Source organism: Heptranchias perlo, chromosome 9 (assembly GCF_035084215.1).
Source record: "Heptranchias perlo isolate sHepPer1 chromosome 9, sHepPer1.hap1, whole genome shotgun sequence".
Taxonomy (NCBI): domain Eukaryota; kingdom Metazoa; phylum Chordata; class Chondrichthyes; order Hexanchiformes; family Hexanchidae; genus Heptranchias; species Heptranchias perlo.
This window is the reverse complement of record NC_090333.1, coordinates 77,850,508-77,876,110: the sequence shown is the minus strand read 5'-3', so window position 1 is coordinate 77,876,110 and position 25,603 is coordinate 77,850,508. Positions and strand designations below refer to the sequence as shown.

The window sequence follows — 25,603 nt, the reverse complement described above, 5'->3', positions numbered from 1 at the left end:
ATTAAGGATGTAGTATGTCCAATGTGTTTCATTGAACTGTATTTGATGTAACCTGCAAATTGCATAATCTATATTGTGTACGTTTGGAATATGATATGACAACTGTATTGTATGTACTGCTGCAAATTTTATGAATAAAGTATATTTTTGGAAAAAAAAACAGGGCACTTTGAAAATCATATTAGGATTTGGCAGAGTCAACATGGTTTTATGAAAGAGAAATCGTGTTTGACAAATCTATTAGAAATTTTTGAGGGTGTAACTAGAAGGGGGATGTCGTATATTTGGATTTTCAAAAGGCATTCAATAAGGTGCCACACAAGAGATTGATACACAAGATCAGGGCTCATGGGATTGGGGGTAATATATTAGTATGGATTGACGGCAGAAAACAGAGAGTAGGAATAAACGGGTCAGTTTCAGATTGGCAGGTTGTAACTAGTGGGGTACCGCAAGGATCAGTGCTTGGGCCTCAGCTGTTTACAATATATATCAATGACTCAGATGAGGGGACCAAGTGTAATGTATCCAAGTTTGCTGACGATACAAAGCTAGGTGGGAAAGTAAGCTGTGAGGAGGACGCAAAGAGGCTGCAAAGGGACATAGACAGGTTAAGTGAGTGGGCAAGAAGGTGGCAGATGGAGCACAAAGTGGGGAAATGTGAAATTATCCATTTTGGTAGGAAGAATAGAAAAGCAGAATATTTTTTAAAAGGTGAGAGACTAAGAAATGTTGGTATTCAGAGGGACTTGGGTGTCCTTGTACACGAATCACAAAAGGTTAACATGCAGGTACAGCAAGTAATTAGGAAGGCAAATGATATGTTAGCCTTTATTGCAAGGAGGTTAGAGTATAAGAGTACAGTGGTCTTGCTGCAATTATATAGGGCTCTGGCGAGACCACACCTGGAGTACTGTGTACAGTTTTGGTCTCCTTACCAAAGGAAGGATATACTTGCCTAAGAGGCGATGCAACGAAGATTCACGAGATTGATTCCTGGGATGAAAGGGTTGTCCTATGAGGAGAGATTGAGTAGAATGGCCCTATATTCACTGGAGTTTAGAAGAAGAATGAGAGGTGATCTCATTGAAATGTACAAAATTCTTAGAGGGCTTGACAGGGTAGTTGCTGAGAGGCTGTTTCCCCTGACTGGAGAGTCTAGAATTAGGAAACATAGTCTCAAGATAAGAGGTTAGCCATTTAGGACCGAGATGAGGAAAAACATCTTCATAGAGGGTTGTAAACCTTTGAAATTCTCTACCCCAGAGGGCTGTGGAGGCTGAGTATATTCAAGATTGAGATCGACAGATTTTTGGACACTAAGGCAATCAAGGGATATGGGGATAGGTCGGGAAAGTGGAGTTGAGGTAGAAGATCAGCCATGATCTTATTGAATGGTGAAGCAGGCTCGAAGGGCCGGATGACACTTGTTTTTTTATTCGTTCATGGGATATGGGCATCGCCCGTGAGGCCAGCATTTATTGCCCATCCCTAATTGCCCTTGAGAAGGTGGTGGTGAGCCGCCTTCTTGAACCGCTGCAGTCCGTGTGGTGAAGGTTCTCCCACAGTGCTATTAGGAAGAGAGTTCCAGGATTTTGACCCAGCGACGATGAAGGAACGGCAATATATTTCCAAGTCGGGATGGTATGTGACTTGGAGGTGGTGTTGTTCCCATGTGCCTGCTGCCCTTGTCCTTCTAGGTGGTAAAGGTCGTGGGTTTGGGAGGTGCTGTCAAAGAAGCCTTGGTGAGTTGCTGCAGTGCATCTTGTGGATGGTACACACTGCAGCCACAGTGCGCCAGTGGTGAAGGGAGTGAATGTTTAGGGGGGCGAATGGGGTGCCAATCAAGCGGGCTGCTTTGTCCTGGATGGTGTCGAGCTTGTTGAGTGTTGTTGGAGCTGCACTCGTCCAGGCAAATGGGGAGTATTCCATCACACTCCTGACTCGTGCCTTGTAGATGGTGGAAAGGCTTTGAGAGTCAGGAGGTGAGTCACTCGCCGCAGAATGCCCAGCCTCTGACCTGCTCTTGCAGCCACAATATTTATATGGCTGGTCCAGTTAAGTTTCTGGTCAATGGTGACCCCCAGGATGTTGATGGTGCAGGATTCAGCGATGGTAATGCCGTTGAATGTCAAGGGGAGGTGGTTAGACTCTCTCTTGTTGGAGATGGTCATTGCCTGGCACGAATGTTATTTGCCACTTATCAGCCCAAGCCTGGATGTTGTCCAGGGCTTGCTGCAAGTGGACACAGACAGCTTCATTATCTGAGGGGTTGCGAATGGAACTGAACACTGTGCAATCGTCAGCGAACATCCCCCTTTTTGACCTTATGATGGCGGGAAGGTCATTGATGAAGCAGCTGAAGATGGTTGGGTCGAGGACACTGCCCTGAGGAATTCCTGCAGCAATGTCCTGGGGCTGAGATGATTGGCCTCCAACAACCACTACCATCTTCCTTTGCGCGAGGTATGACTCTAGCCACCGAAAAGGTTTCCCACTGATTCCCATTGACTTCAATTTTACGAGGGCTCCTTGGTGCCACACTGTCAAACGCTGCCTTGTCAGGGGCAGTCACTCTCACCTCACCTCTGGAATTCAGCTCTTTTGTCCATGTTGGGACCAAGGTTGTCATGAGGTCTGGAGCCGAGTGGTCCTGGCGGAACCCAAACTGAGCATCGGTGAGCAGGTTATTGGTGAGTAAGTGCCGCTTGATAGCACTGTCGACGACACCTTCCATCACTTTGCTGATGATTGAGAGTAGACTGATGGGTCGTTAATTGGCCGGATTGGATTTGTCCTGCTTTTTGTCGACAGGACATACTTAGGCAATTTTCCACATTAACAGGTAGATGCCAGTGTTGTAGCTGTACTGGAACAGTTTGGCTGGAGGAGCAGCTAGTTCTGGAGCACAAGTCTTCAGCACTACAGCTGGGATGTTGTCAAGGCCCACAGCCGTTGCTGTATCCAGTGCGCTCAGCCATTTCTTGATATCACATGGAGTGAATCAAATTGGCTGAAGACTAGCTTTTGTGATGGTGGGGATATCGGGAGAAGGCCGAGATGGATCATCCACTCGGCACTTCTGGCTGAAGATGGTTGCAAACACTTCAGCCTTGTCTTTTGCACTCATGTGCTGGACTCCGCCATCATTGAGGATGGGGATGTTTGCAGAGCCTCCTCCTCCTGTTAGTTGTTTAATTGTCCACCACCATTCACGACCGGATGTGGCAGGACTGCAGAGTTTTCATCAGATCCGTTGGTTGTGGAATCGCTTAGCTCTGTCCATAGCATGTTGCTTCCGCTGTTTAGCATGCATGTAAGTCCTGAGTTGTAGCTTCACCAGGTTGGCACTTCATTTTTCGGTACGCCTGGTGCTGCTCCTGGCATGGTCTTCTACACACCTCATTGAACCAGGGTTGATCCCCTGGCTTGTTGGTAATGGTAGAGTGAGGAATATGCTGGGCCACGAGGTTACAAATTATGCTGGAATACAATTCTGCTGCTGCTGATGGCCCACAGAGCCTCATGGATGCCCAGTTGTGAGCTGCTAGATCTGTTCTGAATCTATCCCATTTAGCACGGTGGTAGTGCCACACAACACGTTGGATGGTGTCCTCAGTGCGAAGACGGGACTTCGTCTCCACGAGGATTATGCGGTGGTCACTCCTACCAATACTGTCATGGACAGATGCATTTGCGACAGGTTAATTTATGAGGATGAGGTCAAGTAGGTTTTTCCCTCGTGTTGGTTCGCTCACCACCTGCCACAGGCCTGGTCTGGCAGCTATGGCCTTCAGGACTCGGCCAGCTCGGTCAGCAGTGGTGCTACCAAGCCACTCTTGGTGATGGACATTGAAGTCCCCCACCCAGAGTACATTCTGTGCCCTTGCTACCCTCAGTGCTTCCTCCAAGTGGTGTTCAACATGGAGGAGGACTGATTCATTAGCTGAGGGAGGGCGGTCGGTGGTAATCAGCAGGAGGTTTCCTTGCCCATGTTTGACCTGATGCCATGAGATTTCATGGGGTCCTGAGTCAATGTTGAGGACTCCCAGTGCCACTCCCTCCTGACTGTATATCACTGTACCGCCACCTCTGTCAGTCTGTCCTGCCGGTGGGACAGGACGTACCCAGGGACGGTGATGGAAGAGTCTGGGACGTTGGCTGAAAGGTATGATTCTGTGAGTATGGCTATGTCAGGCTGTTGCTTGACTGGTCTGTGGGACAGCTCTCCAGATTTTAGCACAAGTCCCCAGATGTTAGTGAGGAGGACTTTGCAGGGTCGACTGGGCTCAGTTTGCCTTTGTCGTGTCCGGTGCCTAGTGGTTCGATGCCGGGTGGTCCATCCGGTTTTATTCTTAATGACTTTTTTTAGCGAGATTGTACAACTGAGTGGCTTGCTAGGCCATTTCAGAGGGCAATTAAGAACAAACCAGCATTTAGTACTCCAATGCTCTGGAGTCACATATAGGCCAGGTTTCCTTCCCTAAAGGACATCAGTGAACCAGATAGGTTTTTACGACAATCCGGTAGTTTCGTGGCCACCATTACTGATTTTAGTATTTTAATTCCAGATTTTATTTCATTAATTGAATTTAATTAATTGAATTTAAATTCCCCAGCTGCTGTGGCAGGATTTGAACTGATGACTCTGGATTATTAGTCCAGGCCTCTGGATTACTGGTCCAGTAACATAGCCACTATGCTACCGCACCCTGGTAGGTAATCGTACCAGCTATAAAGAAGCACCATTACTTGAGACATCAGAGGAGAAAAAAGCAGACAAAACTGCATCCCCCTCTCCTGCCACTGCATCAGGCTGTTTGCAACCTCGGTACCCTACCCCAAGGCAAAGTTTCCAACCGCATATCTGCTCCATCACAAGGACTATCTGCTTCCACCTCCAACCCTAACTCAGCCCATTTTCCACTCAAATCCTCATATGCTTTCATCACCTTCGGACTTCAGTACTCCAATGCTCCCCTGGTCAACCTCCCATCCCCCACCCTCCATTAACTCCATCTCATTTGAAACGCTGCTGTTCATATCCTATCACTACCAAGTTCTGCTCGCTCATCACCTCCAGTCTTGCTGAGCTGCAGTGGTTTCCAGTCCCCCAACATTAAAATTCTTGTCCTTGCCTTTAAATTCTTCCATGGCATACACCCCACCCTATCGCAGTAACCATCTCCAGTCCTACACCCCTTCCTCTGAATCCTACCTCTTGTGCATCCTTATCTTCCTTTGGTGGCCATATCTTCAGCTGTCCAGGTACCACTTTCTGGAATTCAGTCCCTAAACCCCTCCACCTCCCTCTCTTCAAGACTCTGCTTAAAACCCACCTCTTTGACCTAGCTTTTGATCACTCCTCCAAATCTCATCTTCATCGGATCAGCATCCATTTCCCTCACACCTTTGTGACGTTTGAGGATTTTTGATTTTTTTTTTCTTCATAGAAAGGATTTGAGAGTGAATTATATTTAAGTGTAGAGTTTTAAAACAAATGAATTAACACAAGTAAAGAAAAAGCACCGCAGACCGTGGGGAAGGAAAATGTGTATTAAAGCCAGGCGAGTCAGTCTTGGAACATAGGAATAGGAGTAGGAGTAGGCCATTTAGCACCTTGAGCCTGTTCCACCATTCAATTAGATCATGGCTGATCTGTATCTTAACCCCATCTACCCACCTTGGTTCTGTAACCCTCAATACCCTTGCCAGACAAAAATCTATCAAACTCAGTTTTGAATTTTTCAACTGACCCAGCTTCAACAGCTTTATTTTTGGGACGGGGTGGGGGAAAGAGAGAAGAGAACGGAATATCGCTGTACCCAAAGGGACTATCTAAGGCAAATACAGAACTTAAGCACATTGGGACATGTTTCTACATTAAACATTTTGGGATGTCTGTGGAATATTGCAGCATTTAGTACCCCAATGCTCTCCTGCACAGATCATTACAACCTGATACGATTGTCAACTGTCTCATGCAAAGCCCATTAAGCTGTATGTCCACCACCACTAACACCCTATCCCATGTCTTTGATTACTTTAAGGCTCAACTTCTCTGGTGCTATCCCTTATATATTTTGAGAAAAGGAAATGTTTTCTTTAATCACGAAACCCAAGGAGGGGCTGGAGAGTTAGCCTATTTTATTGAAAGAATCATTGACGAATCACTGATCGGGAAAAGAGTCAGTGGGACAGCCCTCCCACGAGCTGGGTACACAGAGAAAAGGAACAGAGAGACACGTGAACAATTAATCAACTATCTTGGTCTGGTGAAAAGCCCAGTCCAGTGAGGGCTAACCATGTTCAGCCCAAATCTGGTCAGGATCAGAAGGCTGACCAGGGAAAAGTTAAGCAAACCCACTGATGGGGATAATGGGACATATTTATATTACTTCTCTTTTGCACAAGAAGGGTTCTGTAGTCAGTTGAATCAAGGAGAAATTCAATGACATTTGTTATTCTGTACATGCACTTGCTGTCTGTAAAATAAAGCAGCTTCGCTAAATGGGATTTGCTCTAGCTTTGTCTCACCCAATGTTTCAGTCCACCTTGCGAAAGATGGAGAAGTGCGTAAGAGATGATATCCAGTTCAGATCATAGGGGTCCTTCTGTTACATCCCTGCATTGTGCTACCATATAGTTACGTACTGGGTAGTGTGGACATACTCTTGAACCTAAGACGTTTAGACAGAATGCTTACAGGCATGATCAGCACCGCTGCAACCAAGGGACTATCTAAGGGAAATACAGAACCTGTAAGCACATTGGGACATGTTTGTACATTAAACATTTTGGGACATCCTGAAATCGTGAAAGGTGCTATATGATTCCAAGTTCTTTCTTAACTCACTCCCTATTTCCCAGTTTTACAATTCACTTGTACTTATAATGAATACTGCATTACAATAAAAATATATTAGATAGAATTCTTTCAGTCTAGCCCAAATTGAGAAACACCACATCAAAGTAGCCTTGGTGGGCAAAAAGCTGTGATCAGAGGCAAGCTATTATTTTCATGTGTACTCACCAAAAAAAAAGTCAACCTTCCTTTGTTGTCATGTTGATAGCAGGATCAGCTCATCACTCGACTCCTGAAATTAAGAGAAAAAAAAATATTTGAATGCTAAATCCCGCACTATATGCAAGAAAATTTTCACTATGTAACATTTCGTCAAAATATCAGACTAATTTGCCTATTCCTGTTCCTTATCCACAAACAGTGAGGACCTACCATTCGTATCTACATAGGTTTTATAAAATGTCTAACTTAGTTTGCCTAGTGTCCTACGTAACCCAGTCCAAAGCTTAGATAGTTATCTGAGCTAAGTCATTCACAAAAGCCTAAGTACAACAGAAGTGCGGTAATTAACTCATACTTACCAGAGTTAATGATGAAGTCAAGCATGGAAATGGATTAACTAACACTACTTGATTTAACTTCATCTCTAACTCAATGCTATCACAAGGTTAAATATTGAGGAATACAGTAAAGTAACTGGATGTAAACTATCCATCAACCAATGGGGTAGAGGAGCAGAGGGCCCTTGGGGTACAGATACACAAATCACTAAAAGTAGTGATGCAGGTTAATAAGGCCATAAAAAAGGCAAACCGTGCTCTGGGGTTCATTTCTAGAGCAATAGAATTGAAAAGTAAGAAATTATGTTAAACTAGTACAGAACCTTGGTTAGACCACACAGAGTACAATGAACAGTTCTGGTCTCCATATTACAAAAAGGATAATCGAGGCACTGGAGAAAGTGCAAAAAAGATTTACTAGGATGATACCAGAACTGAGAGAAATGTAAGGAATCTTACAACACCAGGTTATAGTCCAACAATTTTATTTTAAAATCACAAGCTTTCGGAGATTATCCCCTCCGTCAGGTGAATGAGCGAAAAGTTCTCAAATCGCATATCTTATATTAGGCTGGGACAGCATCACCAGTCAAAAGGTGTCGTTGTTGTTCAAACAGGCCAGTCACGGAGAACAGTACGTCCCAGTGCACTGGATATACATTGTGTCAATTACACAGACAGAGAGAAAGAGACCCAAATGGCAGAGAGAGAGAGAGAGAGAGAGAGAGAGAGAGAGAGACAAAAAGAGAGAGAGAGAGAGAGAGAGAAAGAGAAAAAGAGAGAAAAAGAAAAAGAGAAAGAAAAAGAGAGAGAAAAAGAGAGAAAGAGAGAGAGAGAGAGAGAGAGAGAGAGAGAGAAAAAGAGAGAGAGAGAGAGAGAGAGAGAAAGAGAAAAAGAGAAAGAAAAAGAGAGAGAAAGAAAAAGAGAGAGAAAGAAAAAGAGAGAGAAAGAAAAAGAGAGAGAGAAAGAAAAAGAGAGAGAGAAGAGAGAAAGAGAGAAGAGAGAAAAAGAGAGAAAAAGAAAAAGGGAGAGAGAAAAAGAAAAAGGGAGAGAGAAAAAGAAAAAGGGAGAGAGAAAAAGAAAGAGAGAAAAAGAGAGAAAAAGAAAAAGAAAGAGAGAAAGAGAGAGAGAGAGAGAGAGAGAGAAAGAAAAAAAGAGAGAAAAAGAGAGAGAGAGAAAAAGAGAGAATATTAAAAACCGATAACTTTTTTTTCCCCTTTTGCTGGTGGGGGTTACGTGTAGCGTGACATGAATCAAAGATCCCGGTTGAGGCCGTCCTCATGGGTGCGGAACTTGGCTATCAACTTCTGCTCAACGATTTTGCGTTGTCATGTGTCTCGAAGGCCGCCTTGGAGAACGCTTAATCGAAGATTGGTGGCTGAATGTCCTTGACTGCTAAAGTGCTCCCCCACTGGGAGGGAACCCTCCCGTCTGGCGATTGTTGCGCGGTGTCCGTTCATCCGTTGTCGCAGTGTCTGCATGATTTTGCCAATGTACCATGCTCTGGGGCATCCTTTCCTGCAACGTATGAGGTAGACAACGTTGGCCGAGTCACAGGAGTATGAACCATGCACCTGGTGGGTGGTGTCCTCTCATATGATGGTGGTATCCGTGTCGATGATCTGGCATGTCTTGCAGAGATTGCCGTGGCAGGGTTGTATGGTGTCGTGGACGCTGTTCTCCTGAAAGCTGGGTAATTTGCTGCGAACGATGGTCTGTTTGAGGTTGGGTGGCTGTTTGAAGGCGAGCAGTGGAGGCGTGGGGATGGCCTTGGCGAGGTGTTCGGCGTCATCGATGACATGTTGAAGGCTGCGGAGAACATGGTGTAGTTTCTCCGCTCCAGGGAAGTACTGGACGACGAAGGGCACTCTGTTGGTTGCGTCCCGTGTTTTGTCTTCTGAGGAGGTCTATGCGATTCTTCGCTGTGGCCCGTCGGAACTGTCGATCGACAAGTCGAGCGTCATATCCCGTTCTTACGAGGGCGTCTTTCAACGTCTGTAGGTGTCCATCGCATTCCTCCTCGTCTGAGCAGATCCTGTGTATTCGTAGGGCCTGTCCATAGGGGATGGCCTCTTTGACGTGGTTGGGGTGGAAGCTGGAAAAGTGGAGCATCGTGAGGTTGTCCGTGGGCTTTCGGTAGAGTGAGGTGCTGAGGTGCCCGTCTTTGATGGAGATTTGTGTGTCCAAGAAAGAAACTGATTCTGAGGAGTAGTCCATGGTGAATTTGATGGTGGGATGGAACTTGTTGATGTTATCGTGTAGTCTCTTCAGTGGTTCTTCGCCGTGGGTCCATAGGAAGAAAATGTCGTCGATGTATCTGGTGTATAACGTTGGTTGGAGGTCCTGTGTAGTGAAGAAGTCGTGCTCGAACTCGGACAGGCCCTACGAATACACAGGATCTGCTCAGATGAGGAGGAACGCGATGGACACCTACAGATGCTGAAAGACGCCCTCGTAAGAACGGGATATGACGCTCGACTTGTCGATTGACAGTTCCGACGGGCCACAGCGAAGAATCGCATAGACCTCCTCAGAAGACAAACACGGGACGCAACCAACAGAGTGCCCTTCGTCGTCCAGTACTTCCCCGGAGCGGAGAAACTGCACCATGTTCTCCGCAGCCTTCAATATGTCATCGATGACGACGAACACCTCGCCAAGGCCATCCCCACGCCTCCACTACTCGCCTTCAAACAGCCACCCAACCTCAAACAGACCATCGTTCGCAGCAAATTACCCAGCTTTCAGGAGAACAGCGTCCACGACACCACACAACCCTGCCACGGCAACCTCTGGAGGACATGCCAGATCATCGACACGGATACCACCATCACATGAGAGGACACCACCCATCAGGTACATGGTTCATACTCCTGTGACTCGGCCAACATTGTCTACCTCATACGTTGCAGAAAAGGATGCCCGGAGCATGGTACATTGGCGAAACCATGCAAACACTGCGACAACGGATGAACGGACACCGCGCAACAATCGCCAGACAGGAGGGTTCCCTCCCAGTGGGGGAACACTTTAGCAGTCAAGGACATTCAGCCACCGATCTTCGGGTAAGCGTTCTCCAAGGCGGCCTTCGAGACACACGACAACGCAAAATCGTCGAGCAGAAGTTGATAGCCAAGTTCCGCACCCATGAGGACGGCCTCAACCGGGATCTTGGGTTCATGTCACGCTACACGTAACCCCACCAGCAAAAGGGGAAAAAAAGTTATCGGTTTTTAATATTCTCTCTCTCTCTCTCTCTCTCTCTGCCATTTGGGTCTCTTTCTGTCTGTGTAATTGGCACAATGTATATTCAGTGTACTGGGACGTATTGTTCTCCGTGACTGGCCTGTTTGAACAACAATGACACCTTTTGATTGGTGTGATGCTGTCCCAGCCTAATATAAGATATGCGATTTGAGAACCTTTCACTCATTCACCTGACGGAAGGGATAATCTCCGAAAGCTTGTGATTTTAAAATAAAATTGTTGGACTGTAACCTGGTGTTGTAAGATTCCTTACATTTGTCCACCCCAGTCCATCACCGGCATCTCCACATCAGAACTGAGAGGTTATACCTCCGGAAAGATTAAGCAGGCTGGGGCACTTTTCTCTAGAAAAAAGACTGAGGGGTGACCTGATAGAGGTCTTTACGATTATGAAAGGGTTTGATAGGGTCGACGTAGAGAAGATGTTTCCACTTACAGGGGAGACCAGAACTAGGGGCTATAAATATAACATAGTCACTAATAAATCCAACAGGGAATTCAGGAGAAACTTCTTCACCCAGAGTGGGTGGAATGTGGAACTCACTACCACAAGGAGTAGTTGAGGCGACTACCATAGAAGCACTTAAGAAGAAGCTGGATAAACACGTGAGGGAGAAAGCAATGGAAGGATATGCTAATAGGGTTAGATGAAGTAGGAGGCTCATGTGGAGCATAAACATCGGCATAGACCTGTTGGGCCGAATAGCCTGTCTCTGTGCCATACATTCTATATAATTCTATGAAAGGGAGGAGGAGGCTCTGCAAACATCCCCATCCTCAATGATGGCGGAGTCCAGCACGTGAGTGCAAAAGACAAGGCTGAAGCGTTTGCAACCATCTTCAGCCAGAAGTGCCGAGTGGATGATCCATCTCGGCCTCCTCCCGATATCCCCACCATCACAGAAGCCAGTCTTCGGCCAATTCGATTCACTCCACGTGATATCAAGAAACAGCTGAGTGCACTGGATACAACAAAGGCTATGGGCCCCGACAACATCCCGCTGAAGACTTGTGCTCCAGAACCAGCTGCGCCTCTAGCCAAGCTGTTCCAGTACAGCTACAACACTGGCATCTACCCAACAATGTGGAAAATTGCCCAGGTATGTCCTGTCCACAAAAAGCAGGACAAATCCAATCCGGCCAATTAACACCCCATCAGTCTACTCTCAATCATCAGCAAAGTGATGGAAGGTGTCGTCGACATTGCTATCAAGCAGCACTTACTCACCAACAACCTGCTCACCGACACTTAGTTTGGGTTCCGCCAGGACCACTTGGCTCCAGACCTCATTACAGTCTTGGTCCAAACATGGACAAAAGAGCTGAATTCCAGAGGTGAGGTGAGAGTGATTGCCCTTGACATCAAGGCAGCATTTCACCGATTGTGGCACCAAGGAGCCCTAGTAAAATTGAAGTCAATGGGAATCAGGGGGAAAACTCTCCAGTGGCTGGAGTCATACCTAGCACAAAGGAAGATAGTAGTGATTGTAGGAGGCCGATCATCTCAGCCCCAGGGCATTGCTACAGGAGTTTCTCAGGGCAGTGTTAAAGGCCCAACCATCTTCAGCTGCTTCATCAATGACCTTCCCTCCATCATAAGGTCAGAAATGGGGATGTTCGCTGATGATTACACAGTGTTCAGTTCCATTCGCAACCCCCCAAATAATGAAGCAGTCCGTGTCCGCATGCAGCAAGACCTGGACAACATCCAGGCTTGGGCTCATAAGTGGCAAGTAACATTCGCGTCAGCCAAGTGTCAGGCAATAACCATCTCCAACAAGAGAGAGTCAAACCACCTCCCCGGTGAAGGGAGTGAATGTTTAGGGTGGTGGATGGGGTGTCAATCAAGCGGGCTGCTTTATCTTGGATGGTGTCGAGCTTCTTGAGTGTTGTTGGAGCTGCACTCATCCAGGCAAGTGGAGAGTATTCCATCACACTCCGGACTTGTGCCTTGTCGATGGTGGAAAGGCTTTGGGGAGTCAGGAGGTGAGTCACTCGCCGCAGAATACCCAGCCTCTGACCTGCTCTCGTAGCCACAGTATTTATATGGCTGGTCCAGTTAAGTTTCTGGTCAATGGTGATCCCCAGGATGTTGATGGTGGGGGATTCGGCGATGGTAATGCCGTTGAATGTCAAGGGGAGGTGGTTAGACTCTCTCTTGTTGGAGATGGTCATTGCCTGGCACTTATCTGGCGCGAATGTTACTTGCCACTTATGAGCCCAAGCCTGGATGTTGTCCAGGTCTTGCTGCATGCAGGCTCGGACTGCTTCATTATCTGAGGGGTTGCGAATGGAACTGAACACTGTGCAGTCATCAGCGAACATCCCCATTTCTGACCTTATGATGGAGGGAAGGTCATTGATGAAGCAGCTGAAGATGGTTGGGCCTAGGACACTGCCCTGAGGAACTCCTGCAGCAATGCCCTGGGGCTGAGATGATTGGCCTCCAACAACCACTACCATCTTCCTTTGTGCCAGGTATGACTCCAGCCACTGGAGAGTTTTCCCCCTGATTCCCATTGACTTCAATTTTACTAGGGCTCCTTGGTGCCACACTCGGTCAAATGCTGCCTTGATGTCAAGGGCAGTCACTCTCACCTCACCTCTGGAATTCAGCTCTTTTGTCCATGTTTGGACCAAGGCTGTAATGAGGTCTGGAGCCGAGTGGTCCTGGCGGAACCCAAACTGAGCATCGGTGAGCAGGTTATTGGTGAGTAAGTGCCGCTTGATAGCACTGTCGACGACACCTTCCATCACTTTGCTGATGATTGAGAGTAGGCTGATGGGGCGGGAATTGGCCGGATTGGATTTGTCCTGCTTTTTGTGGACAGGACATACCTGGACAATTTTCCACATTGTCGGGTAGATGCCAGTGTTGTAGCTGTACTGGAACAGCTTGGCTGGAGGCGCAGCTAGTTCTGGAGCACAAGTCTTCAGCACGACAGCTGGGATGTTGTCGGGGCCCATAGCCTTTGCTGTATCCAGTGCACTCAGCCGTTTCTTGATATCACGTGGAGTGAATCGAATTGGCCGAAGACTGGCTTCCGTGATGGTGGGGATATCGGGAGGAGGCTGAGATGGATCCGGTTTTATTCTTATTATGACTTTTTTTAAGCGAGATTTTACAACTGAGTAGCTTGCTAGGCCATTTCAGAGGGCAATTAAGAATCAACCACATTGCTGTAGGTCTGGAGTCACATATAGGGCGGCAGGCTTCCTTCCCTAAAGGGCATTAGTGAACCAGATGGGTTTTTACGACAATCCGGTAGTTTCATGGCCATCATTACTGATACTAGTATTTTAATTCCAGATTTTTATTTAATAAATTGAATTTAATTAATTGAATTTAAATTTGCCAGCTGCCGTGGCGGGATTTGAACTCATGACTCTGGATTACTAGCCCAGTAACATAACCACTATGCTACCATACCCGTGCGCTGCAGCAACTCGCCAAACACCTTCGACAGCACCTCCCAAACCCGCGACCTCTACCACCTAGAAGGACAAGAGCAGCAGGTACATGGGAACAACACCACCTGTACGTTCCCCTCCAAGTCACACACCATCCCGACTTGGAAATATATCACCGTTCCTTCATCAGCGCTGGGTCAAAATCCTGGAACTCCCTACCTAACAGCACTGTAGGAGAACCTTCACCACACGGACTGCAGCGGTTCAAGGCGGCGGTTCACCACCACCTTCTCAAGGGCGATTAGGGATGGGCAATAAATGCTGGCCTCGCCAGCGACGCCCACTTCTCATGAACAAAAAAAAAATCATTATAGCATAACAGGAGTTTAAGTGTATCATAGCATTAGTTGAGTTTTTCTTCCCAACATTATAACAAGAGTTACATTCAATGTCCAAGATTGTTACTTTTCTGCATGGTTATACCACACTTTCCTTTCTGTGCTCAAAGACTTAAGCTATTAAACTAACAGTTGTAATACACACTACAGTTTTAATTAGGTTCAATTAAACGCAACCTTCCTTAACCGACCAGCTTCCATTGAACACTGTTGGCTTTTGGAGACCTGCTTCAAAAACTCTTATAACTCCTTTAAACAATCAAAGAACCTTCTCCTCAACCTTCTGAGTTGGGTGAGCTGACAAGCATGACCTTAAGTATCTTGACTTTCATCAAGCATATCCCATTTAGGGAGACATAACCATTAGTGACCAATGAAGATAATCAATCCAGTCACATGGGATACCTTACAAGGTGTCATTCAACTGGATAGGCACTTATCAGAAACTTTAATTTGCTGATTTTAATTGATTTGATAAAGAATAGGCTCCAATTAGATGCTTTACTCTTTTCCTCTGCACAGCACTTAAGTCATAGCCAGGAAAACAGGCTTCTACTGTCAAGAATAGCCCAAGGTTCTTCTTGAATTGTTAACCTTATCTATCCAGACTGGAGCTCAATCAATCAGAATTTTGGTCTGTAGTTTTGCTCCAATGCAGGTCTTAATTGAGAACATCTAGTGATACCAGCTATGTCTCGGATTACCCAGCTTGCAAGGACTGACACTTTTAGCTTTCCCAGAATGCTCATCAATTTCCTATACTATCATTTGACAGAATCAATTTCCATTTTGAAAACCAAGTACACAATTTCAAATCATATGTGCTATGCTATGTATCTTGGCACACATAAAAGGGCTGTGTAGCACAATGGGATAGACACTGGCCTTTCACCTCAATGACCAAGTTAAAATTAACCCAGACTGGTTACATCCAATATGAAATGAGTTTAGACAGTCTGAGTCTAAAACTGATAATTCAGTCATTTATTATGCTAAGAAAACTAAATGTCCAATAATTTGAATTAAGAAATGTAAACAACACAGCAAAGTGGGAACTTTGCGCTAAAAACCTGAATTAGCAGATAATTTAAATTAAGTAACTTTGGATCAAGAAGCAAATACTTTGAAACATTTAATATTTGAAAATGATGTTTTGCAGGTAAACTGTAGATTTAGAGAAAAAGAACACAATGATCTGCAGCAACTCATATTTAACTATTATTCACTTGACAAACCAATTAAAGCAATTCAATGTTTTCTTTAAAACAAAGGGCTTATTGACACAATGGCCCCAATATTAGAATGGAGACAGGATAGCAGCAAGGGGTGGTGATTGGGCGCACGGGTAACCCACAATAAAAAAATGTCTGTTTCGCATGCGATCGCGATTCAATTGGTGCCACTTAACGTGGCTTCCGGGTTTGCCGTCCAAAAGCTGCACAGCAAGCGGACTGCGCACCCACATCACAGGCTGTCAGCTGCAGATCTATTTAAAGGGCCACTGCTCCAAAGGCTTTTGCTGGAGCAAACACCCACACACCACAATGGAGCAGCACAGGGGCAAGACTGCTCCAAGGTTTAATGATGCCTCATTCCAGGTGCTACTGGATGGGGTGAGGAGGAGGAGGCATGTGATTTACCTGGCGGACGGGAGGAAGTGGCCTGCCTCTGCCACCAAGGCGGCCTGGCTCGAGATGGCAGAGGAGGTCACCAGCAGCAGCAACATCTGCCACACCTGGATCCAGTGCAGGAAGCACTTCAATGACGGTCAGCCAAAGTGAGTACACTTACTGATTCTTCTACATTCCGTCTTCCACGTCATCGCCCGCATCCCCCCCGCCCCACCCCACCAACTCATTCTGCACTGCCAAGACTACTCGATCACATCACCCGTCACAACCCACTTAAGACTCATCCTCAACTTACTTGCACTTCCTCACCTCCCCATTAGTCACCCCACCACTACCACTCACCCCAATCCTCAACCAATGAGACGGCTCTGTCTCATACTCACCCTCTGATGCATCTCTTTCACGGTCAGCCTCACCCAAAGCAATGCATTCATCAGTTGGCCACTTCACCATCACTCACTCACTCACTTGTCTGTTCTTTCTCCCCTTCTAGAAGAGAGCACAAAATGCACACGAGGACTGGAGGGGGGCCTCCACAAACACTGGTCCTCACAGACGTGGAGGAGGCGCTGGAGCTGAGCCGCACCCTCTAGTGCCTGTCTGTCGGGGACGGCTAGACTGGCACCCCACAAACGTCTGGTGACACAATATGAAGTGATGTTAACATGCCTTGCCATCTTCAATACGCCCATCTGCTCATCGCAACATGACACATCTGTGATCATGCTTAATATTGCCTTTTGTTCTCTTACAGGGCCTTCAGCAACCACAGTGAGGGCAGAGGGCCATTCCTCAAAGAACCTGCTGGCCTCTGAGGGTGCACCATCACATCTTAGAAAGCCATCCACCAGCGCAGATACTCACACCTCGGTGGGACCTAGTCATCAGTTAGTTGGGTTGGCACCTGGTAAGTCACCACACACAAGTGCACCAGCAGATACTGGTGGCAGGAGCAGCTGTGGAGAGTCCACGTCGGTGGGAATACTCCTTTCCAGGCTCTGCTCAGCTGGACGCAGATGCTGAACCCCGGGGGTATCCTTTAAAAGGAGAATGGTCGAGGGACAGCAGCACATTTGCAAGGTACTGCAATAGGTGCCAAGCGCACACTCCACAATAGCGCAGAGGACGGAGGAGTCCAACTCCTGCATGAGTGGAATGGTGGCACAGGTGAGGGAGGGGAACTCAGATACTGTCACAGGGGCATGAGCAACTCAGATAGTGTCACAGGTAAGTGCGGGAATGTCTGCAAAGGAGAGAAGGCTAGCCTCCGTTGAGCTTCAAGCACGGCTCACAAATGAGTCCATTCAGGCCCTAACAATGGCCATTCGGACTCAGGGTGAACAACATTCTGCCGCCTTAAATAAGCAGACAGAAACTTTATGACTGGGCTTCCAAGGCATCATACATGTCCTCCAAACTGTTCTCCAGCAGGGTGGCAGGAGTGGTGTGGACCTGGTCCAGGAGAGGGATGATGGCAAAAAGGGACATGGAAGTGGGGATGCCACTCAAAGCGCTCCCATGTCTCACCAGTTGCCCCCTCTCAACGAGTACCGACAATGCTGCCTCCTCTCCAGGTGACCGAGTCTGCCCCTGCACAAATGCAGGTGGAGCAGTTTTTGGAGGGGCCCACACGGGCTCCAAAACCCAGAGGCGTAGGCCCAAAGTATCTAAGCAATCAGGGCATGAACATGAGCAACCTGCCACTACCTCTGCTGCAACCACAGGGCATGCACCATGTAGAAGTAGTTTTAAGAGAACGGTGAAGGTTTTGTGAGCATGAAGGGTAGGCACAAGGGTGTTTGCCAGACTGTTGTGTTTTTCATTTATATTTAGTTTTTGTTAAAGTAACATTAAATTTTATGATTGTCACCACTACTGCCACGTCTTGCCCATTCTTGACTGGCTTTTATGATAGGGCCCGTTCATGAGGTTCACCATGACCAGCGATTGGGTCACTTTACAGTGGGTGCATGTGTAGTTGCAGGACAGTTGCTCCCTGGCTTCACAAGCAGCCAGATGAGCCGCTACTCTGCCCATGGGTTCCTCCTCTTCCTCCGTGTGGGTGGCAGATGTGGACAGGACCTGTTCAAGCAGCACCCCTCTGTAGTTGCCCTCTGTGCTCTCGTGCAGATGCCTGTGGTGCAGCACAATGTTGTGGAGCTGCAAGTGGCGGAAGTGCATGCCATGCCGGCGAGGCTGGTAATGTTTCTCATCCTCAGATGTAGTGGTGAATGCAGCCATGGCGCCCCCCCATCCTGATGGTGTGAGTTTGAGGTGGTCCGAAAAGTTGTTAAATATGTGTGAACAGAAGAATTGTGAGTGGAAAGTAAGAATTTTCGGTGAAAACACAAAGATCTTACAACCAAAAGTTTGTGTGAAAGAACAGAGTGCCCTGCAGCAAGAACTCACCTTTTCTCCCCATCTGTCAAACAAGCATTTGAATGTGCAAATGGCTGCTGGCTGAAACACATCTGGCAGAACACGGAGTGTTACCCACAGCATGAGAAACACGCTGTGGATGTTTCAAAATCGGACCCCTGTTTTAATGTGGACAAAATTAAGTACTTTAAAATATCTAACTATCATCCCACCGGCTCTAACTGCCGGTGGGACTTCCACATTCGGGAGGCACGTGCGCACCCAGACGCGCCAATGGGGAACCCGGAAATCTGCAGGTTGGAGCCTTGTTCCGAACGAGGCTGTGGTCATGTCCTTTTAACCACTAGGATATGAGTTTCAATGTAGTCCAGGTTGATTATTATTTCCCCCTCAACTTCTTTCCCCACTGCTGGTACTCAGTTCTTCAAATTTAAAAAAAAATCACAATTTTTCTTTCTAAATACCTATGCGCGCACATGCCATGTGCATGCATTATTTTATACTTGAGTTTTTCTTTTAATCTTCATGTGTTCAGTATCAGAGGAGACGAAGATAGCAGTTTGAGGAAAAACTGCTGGACAGAAAGGCAATTGCTGTTCGAAGCAGTGAGAAATCGAGGAAAGATAGGGGGTTCACATACACAAATCTTTGAAGGTAGCAGGACAAGTTGATAAGGCTGTTGAAGAAGCATACATGATCCTGGGCTTTATAAATAGATGCACAGATTATAAGAGCAAGGAAATTATGCTAAACATTTATAAATCACTGGTTAGGCCTCAGCTGGAGTATTGTGTTCAATTCTGGGCACCACACTTTCAGGAGGATGTCAAGCCTTGGAGGAGGTGCAGAAGAGATTTATTGGAATGGTACTTGGGATGAGGGACTCGTGTGGAGAGACTAGAGAAGTTGAGTTTGTTCTCCTTAGAGCAGGAGATTTAATAGAGGTGCTCAAAATTATGAAGGATTTTGATAGAGTAAATAAAGAGAAACTGTTTCCATTGGCAGGAAGATCAGTAACTAGAGGACACAGATTGGCAAAAGTACCAGAGGGAGATTAGGAGAATTTTTTTTTTTTTTTTTTTTACACGAGTTATAATCTGAAATGCACTGCCTGAAAGGGTGGTGGTTGCAGATTCAATAGTAACTTTCAAAAGGGAATTAGATATATACTTGAAAAGGAAAAATTTGCTGGGCTCTGTGGAAAGAGCACGGAATTGGGACTCATTGGATAGTTCTTTCAAAAAGCCAGCAGAGGCACGATGGGTCGAATGGTCTCCTTCTGTGCTGTATGATTCTATCTGCCAGTTTAAACCTACAAAGAAGGAACTGAATGCAAACTCTTGATGCTGAAAGGTGACAGAACTTCTTTTACATAGAATCTACAGAACAGAAATATGCCATTCAGCCCAACTGGTCTATGCTGGTTTTTAATATTCCACTTGAGCCTCCTCCCATTCTAATTACTTCTTCCAACCCTGCCCCTTTACCCTCTATACCCTTTATACCCTTCTCCCTCATGTACGCATCAAGACACCCTTAAGTGCATCAACGCTATCTGCTTCAACCACTCCATGGCTGCGAGTTCCACATTCTCATGACTCTGCCTAAAGAAATCCCTCCTCTATTCTTTATTTGATTTGTTAGTGGCTATTATATTTATGCCCCCTTGTTCTGGACTCACCCACAAGTGGAAACATTTTCTCCACATCCATCGTATCAAATCTCTTCATAATTTTAAAGACCTCTATCTTATTCAGAGATTTTTTAAAAATACGCAGACATCTTTTCAATTACAAGAAACCTTAGAGTTTGTAATTGCTGGAGAAAGGCTGTTGAGAATTCTGATGAACTGTATAGCTCTTTTCAGCCAGCACAGACACAATGGGTCGAATGTCCTCCTTCTGTGCCATAAATTTCTATGATTCTATGTACGACATAAATCCTAATCGTCTTGTACACCATTGTCTAATCTGCTGTATTGCATACTCTACCTGATGTAAATATATTTTTAATCATTGTTTTAGCCTTGAAAATTTACGTTGGTGTGCAATATTTTGCATCTAACTTGTGTAACGCGAAACTACTTTTGATTTACTAGGAGTACAACGATAATTGTTAATCCCTTCTTCCACACACACTGCAGATGGGAGAAAACAAAGAAGTAATTCAGACTGTCGTGGAAGGCAGTCCATTTAAGGAAACTGTTTGCAGGTCCTGAACAAGAACAAACAGTACCAAAAAAACCTTAACACAAACCATGAAGATAACCATTGTGAAATTGAACTAATGCACTGATCTAACAGGAGCTACATTCTCCCTCCTCCAGCTCCCTCACCAGCATCATAACTCCCATCTCCCTCTTCTTTTACCCTCCACCTGGCAGATATTGCTGCCTCTTTCAGCCTATTCACCAATTCCTTTGCTTCCACCTTTAACACACGCCACAACCAAGTTCTTCAGTTTCCCATCCATGCCATTCTTCCTGGTAGAGGTGCCACATCTGCACCCGGACTTGAGGACACCTGGTGCATGACTGACCTGGTTGTTCGCTGCCAGCTGTGACTAGGCTACCTCAAGTAATACCATGTCTCCCCATGACCAAATCACCGTATAACTATGGAGTTATCCTGCAAGCTAAGAACAATCCCTAACTCCTCTTCTCAACAACAAACCAACACTCTTCCTCACCCCCTTTATCCTTACTTCCGATGTCAAGTTTGAGAAATTCAGGATTTTCTTGGTCTGCAAGATTGAAACTATATGGTTGGCTCCCTCAATCTCTTTCCCTGCCCTGATCCTCCCAGTCTTTTCCTAGGCTGTTGCTTCTTTCCATCTCACCCCACCCTTATCAGGCTCATTTCCTCAATGAGATCTAACTATTGCTCCCTAGACTCTTCGCAACTTAACCCTCGACCACATAACTAATTTTCCTTGGTCCAGTGCTCACTGACATGGTTAATGGCTGCCTTTGCACTAGCCCAATTCCCCTCTCCCTTATAAGTGACACATTCTCACCCTCCTCAAAAAGTCCACCCTTGCCACTCCTTCCTCTCTAACTACTACCCAAACATACAGTACTTAATCAAACTTAACACTGGCACGATTAAAGCCATAATGTTCTGCTCCTTGCCAATTCCATTTCTCTCCCCAGCTGCTTGTTCAGGATGAACCTGACAGTGTCAAACTGGATACCAAGATTGAGTTGAGCTTCAAGTTACATATCCTACTCATCACCAAGACCACCTATTTCAACATCCACAACATTGTCCAGTTCAGACTTCACGTCAATCCCACCACTGAAAACCTAGCCCACACCCTTATCACCTCCAGTCTCGACGTCCCACGAATTCCTTTCTGGCCTTCCAAGCACCAGCCTAAAAAACCTCTAGTTAATCGAAAACTACGCCATTTGATCCCACACTAAGTGACACTTGCCCACCATGCCTGTCCTTGTAAACCTTCACTGTTTTCCTGTTCCCCTATGTACTGCATTCAACATCCTCATTCTCACTTACAAATGCTTCCAGGCATCACCATCTACCTCTACAACCTTCTCTAGTTCTTTGACTCAGTTCACATATCTACTTTTCTGACTCTAGATTCTTGTGCATTCTCCCGCCTCCTGCTCTATCACTGATGGCAGAGCATGAAGCCCCACACTGTGTAAATCTCTTCATAAATTTCTCCTGCTTTGTCTCTCCATTTTGATAAGCCTCTTCAAAAGTTAAGCTTCATGGCTTTGATTACTTCCCCTGATACTACTTCTCCTGCTGCACAGCATTCATTTCTCCTCTGTGAAGAATTTATGGGTGTTTACATTAAAGGCACTGGAATTAAGCAAAATTTTTGGACAGTCCATAGGGAGTTTTACTTGACCCAGAAAACTTGACTTAATGTCCTAAGTACAGAAATTTCCAAAGACAGGCATCCCTAACGTGGAAAACAAGCTTTCAGCTAGGAACAAAAAATATTTTCATTGATAAACTTTGGTCAGCTTATAGGACTGGACTTCCAACTAAACTAGAGCTCAAACAGCAGTTTCGGCTACTACATATCTGCAGGTTTCCCCTCAAGAGCAAGCACAGCTCTTGAGGGGAAACCTCAGGCCTGGGTGGTAGAGATGAAGATAATATGGGGAAACCCACAAATAAAAGCTCAAATTAGCTTAGATCAATGTACCACAGAAGCTGGACGTTTGCTTTCAGGTTATGCTGGTCAGACTGTGTACAGATGCTACTCTTCTAAACCATTTCGCAGCTCCAATGGGGTCAAGCAGGCCTGTGGTATCTTCCTTGCAGCAAGTATTGAGGATGTCACAAAATATCTGAATGCAAATATGCATCAAATTTTGTGCATTTGGCAAACTTTTCAACTTGAAGAAACTGCACACTTTGACCAATGTCAGTTAGTTGTTCATTCACAAACTCCTGTTTGCTGATGCCTTTGCACTTGAAGCGCACACAGTTGGACCTGCAACTGATCATTGACAGATTTGCAATAGTTAAGAATTGAGTCATCCCAGACTACACTCAAAACAGCCTGGAAGACAATTCTGCATAAGCAAAGGCAGAAACATGGGAGCAGGAATTCCTGCCTGCCCTCACCACTGAGGAACAGTATACACTACATTATGTATGGGACGCCACGTGGTCAAATCTTCAGCAATTCTCCCAACCAGATGTTGGCAACCCTAATTGGGAGCCAGAGTTGGAGGTAGATTAGGTAAAAGAGCAGTACAAATTGTAAGAGAGGGCCACAAGCACAGTCAGCTCGCAGATAACTAATTTCCCGAGAGCTGATCCTGTTGCTTCTCTGCTTTAATTTAACATGATGTGGAGATGCCGGTGATGGACTGGGGTTGACAATTGTAAACAATTTTACAACACCAAGTTATAGTCCAGCAATTTTATTTTAAATTCACAAGCTTTCGGAGGCTTCCTCCTTCGTCAGGTGAATTTAACACTGAAGGAACAGCATTTGGCAAATCAGCTTACCTGCCAATCACAAAGCCCACCCACACTCCAGTTTGCCACCAACTTTGGAAGCGAAGCTTCAAGCGACTGGGAGCAGGAAGAACAACCCAATCCTTAAACCAGAGTTTTTCAAACTACAAGTCGTGACCCATTACTGGGTCGCAGGACATTAATCACTGGGTCACCCCCCAATCTCCGGTTTGGAATGACCCATTGATGGTCGACTCCAAATCTGTCCCAGCGAGGGGGGGGGGGGGGGGGGAGGAACAAAGAGTTCTTCAAAATAGTTTTGCTTGTCCAGGACTCCAGAAGACTGTATGAAATCAGTCTCCTAACTTTTCAAATTATAACGTGTATACTCATGCTCATGCTCAATTAGGAAGGGTTGGTGTGAGCACAGTGCTATTGTCCTCTCTGAGTCCTACCACAACCCCCCCCCCCCCCCCCCCCCCAAGTGTGCCGGCCCGATCAGATATCACAGGTGAAGCAGCACAAGGGCCTACGCTTCCCCGCCCGCCATGATGGCGCTGCCTCTGTGAGTGGTGTGTGTTTTAACCAAGGGGCTGCAATCAGGGAAAAACCCCCTCGGGCAGAATGTAAAATTCAAATTGCTGTAATGTACCTGTAATGAATCTGAAATGGACCAGCAATAATCTGTGTTTGAGTATGATGCAATGAGACACCCGAGAGTGTCATGAACTGCAATGATGTCCAATGTGTTCATTGTACTGCACTTAACGGAACCTGCAAATTGTATAATCTGTATTGTGTACGTTTGGAAAGTGATATGACAACTGTTTTGTATGTACTGCTGCAAATTCTATGAATAAAGTATATTTTTTGAAAAAAAAAGTGTGTTTGGTGCATTCTGATCAATATTGGTAAGTTGGTTTGAATTGCGATACAGTTTTTCCAACGTGCAGCCTGAAACAGCCGGTCAAGCAGGAGAGTTGTTGCCACTGAAAGAATATATATATATTTATATACCAGGGCAAATCGATAGAAAAGAGAGATCAGATCATGCATAACCTTCTCCCTCGTCATCTCTGTAAACGGTGTTACAGAATTGTTACCTCAGTCCGAGAGGGTTTGGTTATTAACTCTGGGGGGGAAAAAAACATCGGTAATTATAATCATCTCCTCCTCCCCCCCCCCCCCCCCCCATTATCCATAGAAGAGATTTTGATCTTTTTGGGTCACCTGGGCCTTAATATCTACTAACTACAATCCCTCATAAAACTGCAGAAAGTGTGCCAACTCTCGCTTCTTCCTTCAGCGCCTTAAGATGGAGTCACAATATTGTCACGCATTTATTTTACCCTGAACAGCTTCAACTTCTTTTCTTCCCCTCTCAAGGCCGTACACTCGGCACTCTGCCTTATCCCACTGCATTTGAAATTTCATCTGTTTTTTGTTCGCTTCCCCCTCTCTTATTTAATGTGATGGCTACATTTTAATCAGACCGCAGGACGTGACTGCCATGACCCAAGTTGCTCATGAATGGAAGCTGGGCTGAGGCAGTGTTCACACCATACGCTGCAGCTGCATTCCAGATCCCTCCCATTGAAGGAGGATGAGTGGAGAAGACAGCTTGAAGTGGGAGAACAATTAGGGAAAACTTTAATTTATGGGTGTGGAACATGTCCAGAAACACAATTATAGTTAAAACTGAAAACTCAGTGTTTTGAACCCCAAGGCACATCTGAAAAACATTTCAAATCTAACAGAGCCCCTTCCATGGAACATATTGACCAGTACTTTTCAAACTTTTTTTGTGATTACACAACTACTTCATGTCGACTGAGTTGCCAACTGGATGCCAAATAAGAAAAGGGCAAACATTTATTTTATAAAGACATGATATGTCACAGGCAGTTTTGTAGTCAGAACGTGCAATTGCGTGACACTGGTTGAATGTTGGACTGAAGTTTACGTTCATGTTTTTATTATTGCACAGGTAATTTACGTTGGGCAGATGGCAGGCAGTAATTTCATTCTGAGGAGCGATGACCTTGTTCCAGCGTAATAGTCTTCCTGTTACGTTTAGTGTTTTCGAGCATCAACCAGGACACGCTCTTCCTCACCGCCAAAGCGAGTAGTGCCAGGTGGGGTCTAGGCCCAGTATCATGGGGAAAGGAGTCAGGGGGCGGCTTAATCAAACTTTAATCCCCAAAAATGG

At 45.8% G+C, this 25,603-nt stretch overlaps 1 protein-coding gene across 6 annotated transcripts in view; it reads right to left on the bottom strand.

Annotated features, from left to right (window-relative positions):
* Positions 1-25,603, bottom strand: part of fam20b (FAM20B glycosaminoglycan xylosylkinase) — a 206,369-nt gene that overhangs the window by 167,008 nt on the left and 13,758 nt on the right. For all 6 annotated transcript variants that reach the window (XM_067990780.1, XM_067990776.1, XM_067990782.1 and 3 more), the window contains exon 2: positions 7,034-7,097. The gene's annotated coding sequence lies outside the window, so the exon portion shown is untranslated. The remainder of the gene's footprint in view (positions 1-7,033; positions 7,098-25,603) is intronic.